General features: G+C 35.1%; 1 pseudogene across 1 annotated transcript; it reads right to left on the bottom strand.

The window, feature by feature from the left end:
- Positions 1–11351: 11351 nt before the first annotated feature.
- On the bottom strand, positions 11352–13250 carry LOC149212272 (TMV resistance protein N-like; annotated as a pseudogene). The gene is made up of 2 exons (XR_016250225.1): positions 12382–13250; positions 11352–12293 (listed from the first exon to the last, which is right to left on the bottom strand). The product of XR_016250225.1 is annotated as a TMV resistance protein N-like (transcript).
- Positions 13251–13561: the final 311 nt, after the last annotated feature.

Genomic DNA, 13561 nt, shown 5'->3' with positions numbered 1-13561 from the left:
AGCAAAGGAAAATGAGCTCTCGCGCCCGCTAAAGCCAAACATGGCAAAAGCCCCGCTGCCTCGAAAGCCAGCAAAAGCACCAACGCCTCATTTTCCCCTGCCACTGCCAAGGTCTGCGGTGGGTTGTTGGTCATCTTGGTTGGATACGTCGGAGGTTTTATGTTATAGGCAACCTAGCACCGTTATTTGTCGGGAGGAGTTGATCCGATGGAGGGAGATCTATGTTGTACATCATTATTTCATTTGAGCGGAATAATTGTTGCTTATGTTCCTGTTCTTTGGTTAGTTGTGGACTGTTCTTCTTTATGAATTATCATTTCATGAAATAGCTCGATACTACCCGTGAATTGTTTTGGAGCGTCTACATTTAGAGATCTTCGGGTCTGGGGCAGATGGAGTGCTTTTCAAATGAATTTTTATTCATTTTAATAAAATTAGCTTCCAATTAAATGATTTATTCATTTTCTCTTCCGTCACCATCCTTGAAGGAGACGGATCTGGCGTCAACACCATCAAACAGGTTGACTTCACTCCAGACACTGTTATTCTCATTAACCTCATTATCTTTTCTTATTCATCTAAGGAATTTTAGCAGCGCTCTAGTTCTGCATTAATAGTTGAATAGCCAGAGAAAACTTTCTAAAGGAGGTTATGGGAAGTTTGATCCGACACAGGACAGTTGTGATTGTGTCTGCCCATGTTGTGAAAAGCCTTTGAAAATCTTGGAGACATGTAGTTTTTATAATTGTAAATGGAAGTACATGGGTATGGTGCAGCAGATAAGTGCAAGTGAATCTGAACCTCCTAAAAGATATATCAAGAGAAATGGCAGTGGCCTGGGAAACTCAAGAAATGGTTTTTTTTGTAATGTACCGGAGACCTAACAAATTGGAGGTTCCTCGAGTTCAAGGTCAAGAAAATCCGAAGAAGGAGCTCATTGATCGCTAAATTGATTTGGTTGCTTTGCACCAACTCAATGTTGCTTCTGATTACTGCTCTTTTGGTAGTTATGTACATGAAAATGACTTTACATTGTATAGGATGTGCAAGGGTTTTGCAGGAATGTTTAATGTTTTGTTGCTTTTTAGAGCGATACGAACATTTGAAGGAAATGCCCTTGGTTTTGGATGATCCAAGAAGTTAAAACTCCATGTTTGATAGGAAGTCTTCTGCTTATTAAATCTGAGAATTTTGGATAGCCTTGCCTTCTTGGACAGATTTTGCAATTTCACAATTTTTTCTGGTAATAGTTTTGTTAATATAATCTCGTTATATTTTATAAGATTCTTATTTTGACTCTCAGTGAAGATGTTTTAATGAATAAAATATTAGTGGTTCATTTGCTTCAAATAAACCGCATTTGGTTTACATTGGGCTATTTTTTGCCTTTCTCTTTAGAAATATTTTTTTACTTGTTCTTTTCCCCGGAATTAGTCGTTTTTTAATTCCATTTGAATTTGAAGTTAATATTTGTGATTAGGTTTTCTCTTTTTCAGATTATATAATTAAGATTTGGTTATTTTTTAAGTGGTAATAGTTTTTAATATTTTTCCATTATAGTCTAATGTTTGGAATTGGTGAAGAATATGGGGAAGTTATAGTTATAAGATAGTATTCAAAATAAGCCATTTATAATCATGTTTAAATATGAAAATAAAAATAAAACAATATCCAAAATAAAATAGAAAAAAATATTTATAAATATAACATTATACATAATTAATATTGATAAATTATTGATTTTGTTATATTAATGTATAAAGTTTAAATGGATTTGATATGGAAGAATATATGTTGTGTTTTTAAAAGATGATAAGTTTGAATTTATTGACTTATCTTTTTAAATATTAACCTCCAAATAATTATATAAAGAATATATATATGAATGATTTGAGTATATTTTAATTTGTTATATCATCTCGCATTATAATTTCTTTTCAATTTTTAGAATTGAAATACTAATGTGAAGTAAAAACCATTGTTATTCATATACACATACTTTTATAATATTTATTTAATATATGTTGGAGTTTCAATATTGTTATTCATATCAACACATTTTTTTAATATTTATTTAATATAAGTTGAACATTTAACTCTAATCATGTGTTATTTAATTAAATTTGGTTTTTAAAATATTCCATTTTTGGACATTAATTTTTTTTTAATAAATATATAATATTTTTTTCAAAAAAAATTATTAGTTTTTAATATGTAAAATATAGATTAGAAAGTGATAATGTATAATATTAAATATTTATGGTATAAAAATGTTTTATGTTCAAAATGTAATGTCAAGAATATAAATTCAACATAGATATAGGTTAGAAAATTAGATAATGTATAGTATTAAAACATTTATTTTATTAAGGAATTTTATGATATAAATGTAATCTTGTAAATACAAATTCTAGTATGAGATAAAAATAAATAAAGTTTGCTAAACCATGGTAAAATTACATTATAGTTCTAAATATTTCCCATGTTTGTTTCAAGGAAGATTTTGGGTGCATTTTTCACTTGGGGAATATAAGCTTAAATTTGGCAATATGTTTATTATAGATGATAATAAACTTAAGGAGTTGGCTTGTTGGTGGAGGCAATTATGGAAACTATGTTGCCCATCTAAAGCAAGCTTATTTCAATGGTGCATTTTGGAAAAAAGAAGATGCTTGGTTGGGCCTAGTTGGTGTGTTCTTTGTAAAAATGGTGAGGATACCGTGGAACATATTTGTCTTTTTGGCCCCTTTTCTTTGAGTGTGAAACTCAGTAAGAAATTATCTAGGTATTCACACAAATTGGTAAGGAGTGGAACCAAGTTGATTGTAATGTTTCGAAATGGCTAGCTATCCAATTGTTAGTTCATTTTAGTCATGGTCTATTGTGCCATGTAAATATTTTGGTGTTGTTCATGTCTAAACGAATTACACCCTCGACATTGTTGTTGTGACTATGCAGATATAGTTGGTCATGATCCAATTCTATTGAAGATTCTAAAAATTCAGGCAATTTCTTTAAACAGAGGAAAAATATAATTGCAGAGAAAATAAAATCACTTATAGCAACACAATATATCCAGTAAATGCTCCAAAGGAATAGCATTCTATTACTATTGTTTCTTTCGAGTGTTTCTACATGATTTATTCTCCTTACATTTAGCCATTAAAAGCGGTTTGATGGATAAAAACTGACGATTGGTTTTTATACCAAATTTTATGTAAATTATAAGTAAATAAATAATATGAAAAGTAATTGTTATTTTATACTAAGTTGTCATGCATCAATTATCAACATAATCCCCCTTGATGTTGAGAAAACTCATTTGCAACAACCCTAGTAAATATATTTGCAAGTTCTTGAGTTTTGATGTATTTAAAATCAACATATTTGTTTTAAACTAGGGCTCTAATAAAATGATATTTCAAATCAAAATGCATTTTTCTACTATGATGGATTGGATTCTTTTCCACTTTGATGGCACTCTTGTTATCACAAAAAATCATTGTTGGTTGAATTTGTTTTTCTCCAATTTCTTCTAAAACTTTTATGAGCCACAATGCTTGTGTACCTCCGAGAGTGACATCAATATATTATGATTCTATGGATGAAAGAGAAACTACAATTTGCTTCTGTAACACCTTCACCCCCACATATACCCACTTTTACAAACCCTCTGGGTAAATGTGAAGTGGAGTGCCACTATGACATGACTCAACCTCCTTGTTCCATTTAAGGAAGTGGGGCCTACAACTGAGACTTACTGACCACAAATTGACATCCTACAGGGACTAAAAATCACCTAAGAGCTGAAGGCACGCCCCAAGTGGTCAATCCCTTAGTTGGAACTTTGTTGCACTGACCTAGACCCCCAATTGCACCCTTGACAATGCTTTCATGTGGTTATGAGGCTATAACCGCACTCACATGTTTATCTCCATGTGGTTATGACCTAAATTAGTTAGTTCAGTGCTTACAGTGCTAAGATATTAGCCACTTTTCTAGGCTAGCCTCTAGACCACTACCCAAAACTTCTTGTAACTTTCCAGAATCATATTTCTCATGAAGATAAAGCTAAGAATTCAAACTTGAATCAGAAACTTGACCTAGACTACCCATAACATACTAGACATTTCTTCAAACACATGGTAAACATGTAATCTAAAGGTCATGAATGCATATATGATTGTAAATCTATGTACTTTAGTTGAGAATCACCGAGAAGGTCTAATGCCCTCTCAAGTAATTGCAACAACACTTGTTATCCCATGCATTCATCAACTTATCAAACATCACAAGAGCCATAAGTAGAACATATCTTAATCATGCTTATAACCAGGATATCAACCCTGACAGAATAACCATTAAAGCCACATAATAACAAGTACAAATTCTCATGAATCAAAACAAGAAAATAACTCTTATTAACATATGCAAAAGCCAACCAAGTCAGGGACTTCCACATACCACCTGACCATATATTGAGCTAAACCAAAAAAAAAAATTCAGCCAATCACCCTCGTTCCATATTCCAAGCATGAATGTGGGATCTCATGGGATAAACCAAGACATAAACAACCAAGGGAATCCAGAGGTTAAACCACCTCCACCCTCAACCTATTGTGATCTCTCCAAAACCTGTAAAGAGATCTCAAAACCAAAACAAGTTTGGATGCTTCATAATTCCTTCACCATACCTTGAGGAATTTGCCTATCTCCACCTACCTGTCGAGGGCTTCCTAGAGAAAACCATCTCTACCCCCAACCCTTGGGAATTTTCCTGAGACCACCTCACCCAGTTCTAAAATATTTCGACAATCCAAAGATCAACCAAGAAATGAATCCCATCACACCATGGTTATCCAGGAAATGGCAAGGCAAGGATGAAACCACTATCAAACTAGGAAAATCCCATGCCAATGACATCAAATCAACCAAATACACAAATGCATGTACCATGCATTCACACCTCAGCTTGAAAATCACACATGCAAACTCCTACCTGCAAAATCTTCCTACTGAAGTTGTTGATCCAACCTTCTCCTTGATTTCCTTACCTTCTTTCTCCAATCCAAGTGAATTCCCATGTGCTCGAAGAATGCTCCAAGATTTCTCTAAGTGTGTAAGAGTATGATAGAGAAAAGATAAAACTGACAAAAGGTTGTGAACTGATCCTAAGAAGCCTTTTTATCATTGAGGCCTCTATTTTATTCATTTTCCTTAAATTTCCTTCTAATTCCCTTCTCATGCAAAACTATGTATCTTCACCTTCCTTTTCTCTTATTTTCCTTTATTTTCATTAATAAATTCCAATTAATGCCTCTTTGTCGTTGCTAATACCTTTGTCAATTTCCTTAGCCATTAATAAACCAAAAGTGATGCCCACTATAGTGCTTTGCCCAACATTCAACTTGGAATACATGTCTTGTGACCTTGGTCTTATTTTGCCTTTATTAACCTTTATTTCATGAACTTTTAACTTGAGGTTGTTACAAACCCCTCCCCCTTGGGGGAACACTGTCCTCGGTGTTCAATGACAACTATGACTAGCAAACCGCTGAAAACAAAACATACTACCTATGGAGCTTTATAACATAGTTCGATGCAGTATTTACAATGGACAACCACTGCAAACCATGACCAACATGACAAACATGACAATCATACCACTTATTAGAGATTTATAACACAACCCATCACAGTATCTACAACCATACACATATATAAATACATATAGCAAAACTCATTTGCTTGACCCATCAAATAATGAAGGATACAGAGCTTGCATCGAATCCACCATCTCCCATATTGCTTCATTGGGACCAAAGTGCTTCCACTACACTTTAACTTGCTCGATTGCTCGGTTCTGGATCATGATTTGTTTCCGCTACAATATGCATTTTGGTTATGGCTATAATTCTCCCTTTGGTTCAACCTGCAATATAGACCAGTCAATCACATGATCAACATCCTATACATCTTAAGTAATGAAACATGGAATATATCATGGAATTTCATTGTCGGAGGCAATGCAAGTCTGTAGGCCATTGATCCAATCCTCTCAAGGATCTCAAAAGGACCGCAATACTTAGGTGTCATCTTGGCGCATGATCTAATCCTCAAGGAGCTCCTCTTGGCTTGATGCGTAAGTAGACATGCTCCCCAACCTGAAACTCCTTAAATACACTGGTAGCCACAATAGTAAAGATCCCTGCAACCACTGTAATATCGAAAATCATACAAAGGAGAATTGTTGGAAGTTGCATACTAAACTTAACCCAAATAACAAAAACAAATATAATAATAAGAATAATCTCATGGCCACTAATTCAAGTGACCAAGTTTAAAGAAACTTGGACATGGATGAGAAGATCATTTGTACATCAGTTTATAAGTAAGTGAATTTAAGATCCTTCAACAAAAGGAAGAGAACGAAAATACTAGACTCTTCCACATAAAGGTACAAGTGAAAAAGACCAAGATTGATGCTCTGTTTGACTCTAGATCACAGGAAAATATCATTACAATAGAGTTAATCAATAAATTAAGATTGGAATTTCATGATTAATCCAAGCCCATATCCATTGGGATGGGTAAATAAGGATGTAAAGATAAATGTAACAAAATAATGCAAAATTAGATCTATTATCAATGTTGATTTTATTGAAAATATAAAACTAAATGTAGTTCTCGTTGATGTATGTGCATGGTGTTTAGAAGTCCCTATATGTACATATTTGATCCTATATTCATGTGCAAAGGTAACCAATAATGCCTCATCAAGGATGGAAAATCGTTCACCATCAACATGCACAAGGGAAAGTCCAAAATTTCACTTGAAAGTGTCAATCAAGCTAAAATATTGATCATTCCAACCAAAAATTATGTTTTACAATTTTTAAGAGAAAATCAGTTTGTAGAAGAGTTAATAGGAGAAAAAGAATCATTGTAGGATGTCAGTTTTTGGTTAGTAAGTCTTAGTTGTAGGCCCCACTTCCTTAACTGGAACAAGGAGGTCGAGTCATGTCATAGTGAAACTCGCTTCAAATTTACCCAGAGGGTTTTTAAAAGCGGGTAAATGTAGGGGTGGGGGTGTTACAAAAGTAAACTATAGTTTCTTTTTCATCAATAGAAGCATAACATGTTGCAATCACTCTCGCATGCACAAGTTCATGAGTGTGTCTTTTGCGCAAGCTTGAAAAAGAATAGCACAGTCCATCAAGGCAGTGCCTATGCAATGTTCAACTCATGTCAAAGGTCAGTGCACATTGTCATTGACAATCTCTCACTTTTCGCTGCGCTTGTACTTTTGTTTTGGTGATTTTTTCAAACTGTCGCTTTTGTGCACCTTCTCTTTCGTGAGTATCATTTTCATGCTTTCGACTGTTGCTTTTGCTTGCTTTCACTTTAATTAGTTTCGTTTTCATGTTATATTTGCTCTTCCATGTGTCGCTTTCACTGTCATTCATGTATTGCAAGTGTCATTCACCTTGTTCTCTTCATATAGTAAATGTCATATTTTAACATGTGGAGGGTCACACAATGCACAAAAGCTAGTTTTGGTGTGTTTCAATAGGTAATATTTGCGTTAATGAGTTGTAATTACCATGCAAAGATGTATCGCACTTATTCCCAAGGTTTCAAGTACTGTCGCACAAGTGTCGTCACGGTCATCGCAAAGTGTATCTTTGGTGTCGCACTTGTTGTATGTTGTCGCAAAGTTGTTGCACTGAGGGAAGTATGTTGTTCATGTGTTATGGATGATCTATGTTGTGTTGTCAATTTTTCTAAGTGTGTGATCAAAATAAAGTCTTGCCATTGTTCACATCAGTTGCACGGATCTCACACTTAGCCAAATTTGGAAAACTTCCTGATCGGACAACGTAGCCTCATTCATCCCTTCTGAGTTGTGCATTACGCAGTCTTAGCCCTCAAGTTGCAACCCTACCTCTTGGTACTGCGCAATGCACAGTTCCTGCTTTCCGGGACTGTGCACTATGCAATCACAATGCTCAAGCCCTACCCTTGAGCTCCAAAACTGCGCAATCCATCTCTCCAGCCAGGATTGAAATGCACATTACGTAGTCTCAGTCCTCAAGCCCATCTCTTGAGCTCTTGAACTACGCAATCACTTGGCCTCCTATTCCTTCCAGAAATGTGCAGTGGGAAAAGTTAGTGCTTAAGCTCTCAGCCTCGCTCCCCAATTACATAAACATTTTACTCAATCCAAGGCTAAACTGTGCACTACGCAGTCTCAAGGCTCATTTTAGGAGCTTGAGCCCTTAAGTCCCTCAACTGCGTAGTCCTTCTGTCCAGACCTCTTGAGTTGCGCATTGCAGTATCAAGGCTCAATCCTCCAGCCTGAGTGCTTGAGTGCCTCAATTACACAATTATCTAACCCTAGCCATTTAGGATTGTGCATTGTGCAGTCTCAAGCCTCAGTCCTGGACTTTGGACTTTAGAACTGTACAATCCCTGAGTCAGTCACTCAACCAGTCACCAGTTCAAATCCTAACAAGTGATTTCATGAAACATCTTAGGCTAGGGGTTTATTGGACGTATGTCGTCATGAAATGGGTGGATTGCAGTCACAGATTTTATATTATGTCATGACAGGATGATGATGAGGGAGATGGAGAAGGAGACCATGCTAGAAGACACCTAAGAAGCTGAGGAGATAATATGATCATCAGGAAAGAAGGCAAAGGAACAATGGATTAGAACAAAAGACCAAAGATCAGGACCACAAGAAGACTCCATCTTATTCACAACCCTTTGGAGGGAAAATATGGATAACAAAGCATATCTCTAATGAAGACAAAGGAGCAAGAAGGAAAACTTGGAACTGCCACATCATCCTGCATTCCATGTCATCAGTGCATGCCAGATCATGAGTCACCATATGCCACATAATTTTTGTGGATTATGTAAATTTCTATTCGATAATGTATTATAAAGTAGAAGTCCAAAGGACATGTACAGAATATGAAGAGTCATGTAAAGTCGAAAATTCATAGGAAGTCAAACAATCGTGAGGGTAGTCAAAGAGTCACACAGAAGGAGAAGCATCACCTCCCCATTGGTTATATACACCCTCAATGTATGAGAAAATGACTTTTCACCTTAGCTCCTCCTACAAGGTATTAGAGAGACAAGCTAGTTCTTTTGGTGAGCAAGGAGTGGATCCAATGCTCAACTATTGGAGCTAGTGGTGTTCGTTGTATACATGTGTTTTGAGACTTTTACTTAATACAAGAAGCCTCATGGCCAACACATTCTTCATGCATGGATTATGAATATTTGTAAGACTATTATGTGAATGTTTGTAATTCATGTTTGCTTCCATCTGTGCTAAAGTAGTTGAACTATTTTAGTTATTTTAGTGTTTATCATATTGAGAATGTGTTGTAATGGTTGCTATGATTGTTGCATCCTTGTGGACTATTCCGCTATATGTTAGACATATCTTACTTGTTTGTGTTGGCTTTAATGATTGTCACATCTTTGTGGAATATTCCATTAGATATTAGACAAATCCTTCTTGTTTGTGTGTGTCTCTACTAGGGTGGTACTATTACCTCTCTCTTAGGGGCTCACTTTTATTCCCCTCCACAGTAGAAGAACCTTAACACACCTACAACCGAACACTCATCAGGCACATCCACTTGCTTTTTGAAGGCACATATGCATTCTTCTCTCTTGCTGACACCTAGAGCCAAGGAAAACCTCTAAGAAAATGGTAACCGAGTCATGTGAATACCTAGATGATTTCTTATTGAGTTTTACACTCTCAAAGAAAAAGGGCCAAAAAGAAAAAGATGTTCCATGATATCCTCACCATTTTTACAAAGAACACACCAACTAGGCCCAACCAAGCATCTTAAATTGTCCTGTTGAAAAATTTATTTTCCAAAATGCACCCATTGAAATAAGCATGCTTTAGGTGGGCAACATAGTTTCCATAACTTCCTCCACCACCAAGCCAACTCCTTAGGTTTCTTATCATCTATAATAAATATATCACTAGATTCAAGCATATATTCCCCAAATGAATAATGCACCCAAAATCTTCCTTGAAATGAACATGGAAAATACTTAGAGCTATAATGTAATTTTACCATGGCTTAGCAAACTTTATTTACTTTTATCTCATACTCAACATAATTGAATTTGTATTTACAAAATTACATTTTTATCATAAAATTTCTTAAAAGAAATAAATGTTTTAATATTGTACATTATCTAATTTTCTAACATATATCTACATTGAATTTATATTCCTAACTTTACACTTTGCACTTATATGATAAAAATTTAATATTATACACTATCGCTTTCTAATCTATATTTTACATATTAAACCTAATAAATTTTATTTGAAAAAAATATTATATATTTATTGATTTTTTTTTAATATCCAAAAATGAAATATTTTAAAAACCAGTTTTAATTAAATAACACATTATATTTGATTGAGTTAAAGGTCCAACAATATTAAATAAATATTATAAAAGTGTGTTTATATAAATAAGAATATTCAAAGTCCAATATATTAAATAAATATTATAAAAATAGGTTTATATGAATAACAATGGTTTTTACTTTACATTAGTCTTCCAAGTCTAAGAATTTGAAAAATAATTAATACCATATCATATAACAAATTAAAATATACTCAAATCATATATATATATATATAATTTGGATGTTAACATGTAAAAAGATGAGTCAATAAATTTAAATTTATCATCTTTTAAAAAATAACATATATTTCTCAATATCAAACCCATTTAAACTGTATACATTAATATAACAAAGTAAATAAATTATCAATATTAATTATGTATAATATTATATTTATAAATACATTTTTCTATTTTATTCGGGGTAATGTTCTATTTTTATTTTCATATTTGTAAATCTTTGTAAATTGCTTATTTTAGAGAGTATCTTATAACTACAATGGGATCATGCTATAAAAATATTAAAAACTATTACCACTTGAAAAATAACCAAACTTTAATTATATAGAAAAAGAGAGAACCTCGTCACAAATATTAACTTCAAATTCAAATGGAAGAAAAAAGAAACTAATTCTCGGCGAAAGAATAAGTAAAAAAAAATTCTAAAGAGAAATGCAAAAAATAGCCCATGTAAACCAGATGAGGTTTCTTTGAAGCAAGTGAACGACCAAATCTTTTATTCATTAAAACACTTCACCAAAGTCAAAATGAGAATCTTATAGATACAGTGAGATTATATGAAATTATATTAACAAAACTATTACCAGAAGCGATTGTGAAATTGCAAAATCCATCCAAAAAATTCTCAGATTTGATAAACAGAAGACTTCCTATCAAACATGAGATTTTAACCTCTTGGATAATCCAAAACCGAAAGCATTTTCTTAAAATATTCGTATAGCTCTAAAAAGCAACAAAACATTAAACATTCCTGCAAAACCATTGCACATCCTATACAATATAAAGTCGTTTTCATGCACATAACCCCGCAATCAAATCAATTTAGCTATCAATGAGCTCGTTCTTTGGAATTTTCTTGACCTTGAACTCGAGGATCCAACCAAGAAGACCAACAACCCACAGACCTTGGCAGTGGCAGGGGAAATGAGGCATTGGTGCTTTTGCTGGCTTCAGAGGCAGCGGGATTGTTGCCATGTTTGGCTTCAGCGGGCGTGAGAGCTCATTTTCCTTTGCTGACAGTCAGATATTTAAAAAGTGCACTGTAAGTGATGCTTGGCTTTCCATGTTAGGTCACGGGCACTGGCACTGATAAACTTTCAGCTTGATCCCCTGTTTCATTTGCAAGGAACATTAGAGTTGCGGGGGCAGTAAAACAAAAATTTGAATTGGGTGCGGCGGGAACTGGTACTTGCATCAGATGGCTATGCCATGGTCATCAGAACCATGGCGACATGCTGCATAAAATGTTGGAGGCGGGCGGTGCCTGAGAACAAAATAAAAATGGCCGGTAGCCGGAGTCCGAGTCGGAAAATTTTGTGGCAAGCAGAGAATGCGGGCCATTCCTCCACCTCGTTAGACTATTCGTTGATGAATTCTTTCGCTGAAGTTGTCTTTGCTAGGCCACCTAATCCCACGATCCCCAAGATCTGAGTTTTCCCACTCTGCTGTTGCTGCAAAAGGGCTGTATCTTCGAAATCTTTCCGCTTCTCATCCAGACCTGTTGGATATTTTGCCACGACCAATTCTGCCCTTTTCACCATTTTCGACAGACATTGAACAAGCTTATCTAACAGATCCAGCTCCAACTCGTCACTAATCATTCAAAATAAAAATAGAAGTCTACCTCCATTTATCCAACCTAAGATACTAACAAATGGAGAGGGAATGTTTGAGGTCTTACCTATTGAGCACCTCCAGCTCGAAACCGCTGTTGTATGCTACACGAGAAAGAACATTTCTCCAGTTTTCAATAGTGCTGGCGTCCTATCGCCGTTTCACTTTATGGGTCTGAGGGTCCTTAGATTTCTTCTTTGCCAGCTGTTGTAGGGCTCGAGCATAATTTCCGTTCTTCCCCTGCGTCCACCGAATCTCTGTTGGTGTGACCTGGTAAAATACTGGAATAATAGGAGCCTTTGACTCCAACATCAATAGGAGTTCATTTAGGCACCAGTTAGATTCAACGTATCTGGGACAGAAGATCGCTACATGAACCGATGCGGATCTAATAGCGTGTTCTATTTGAGAAGAAAAATTGTATCCCGGCTGCATCTCCTGTTTATCCAGAAAGGTTTTCAATCCAAGTGATAGAACGCTAAGGTAGAGAGACCTCGCGAAGGTTTCCTTGACATCAGGGCCGCGATGGTTTATAAACACATCAAACCACTGACTGTTGTTAGGCCGAGCAGCGGTGGAAGAGGATGCGGCCATTGTCAATTGGTAGATAGAAAATAGAATTCGGCATGGGGTGATTGGAACTGGAAGGATGGTCGATGCTATGGACGCAATTGCAACGGAAGATATGATCAGAAAAGCTCTGACAAATCGCAGGGAAGTTGCAGTGGAAAGAGGAGATAGTTTACAGAGCTCTGTGTAAACATTCAAACCTTCTGAAATTTAGTAGAAGATTGCAATAAATGAATAATAAGCGATGGTATGTAAACCCTCTAAAGCGCGCTTCCAATAAAATTAAATGTTCCTGCGCGTTCACTGTCGGTCGTGTTTCCACGCGTTTTCTCCTTAGGTAGTGGCCGACCAATAACAACGCCAACCGTATCAATTCTGGCAAGTTGTAAAGGGGGCCATTTAAGAAGCGCGTGGAAACACGACCCACTTATATATTCCTCATTAAAATATTTTAAACAACAAAACCTTACGGGTTTCCACACGATATAAGAGTCAAAATGTCATAGCTCCATTTGATGCAGAAGTATTCATTTTTTGGGTTTAATTTTTTTTATGATATTAACAAAACAAGTGAAATTAGTGTGTAAAATTGCTTATAGCTATTTAGTATATTTTTATGTGATAATAAATTTAAGAAACTTTTAAATAATATTATTTATAAAAAATAAATTATTAAT

Source organism: Pinus tabuliformis, chromosome 1_1, assembly GCF_031772625.1.
Source record: "Pinus tabuliformis cultivar Carrire ecotype Pingquan chromosome 1_1, CPIR1, whole genome shotgun sequence".
NCBI classification, from domain to species: domain Eukaryota; kingdom Viridiplantae; phylum Streptophyta; class Pinopsida; order Pinales; family Pinaceae; genus Pinus; species Pinus tabuliformis.
This window is presented reverse-complemented; position numbering and strand designations above follow the sequence as displayed.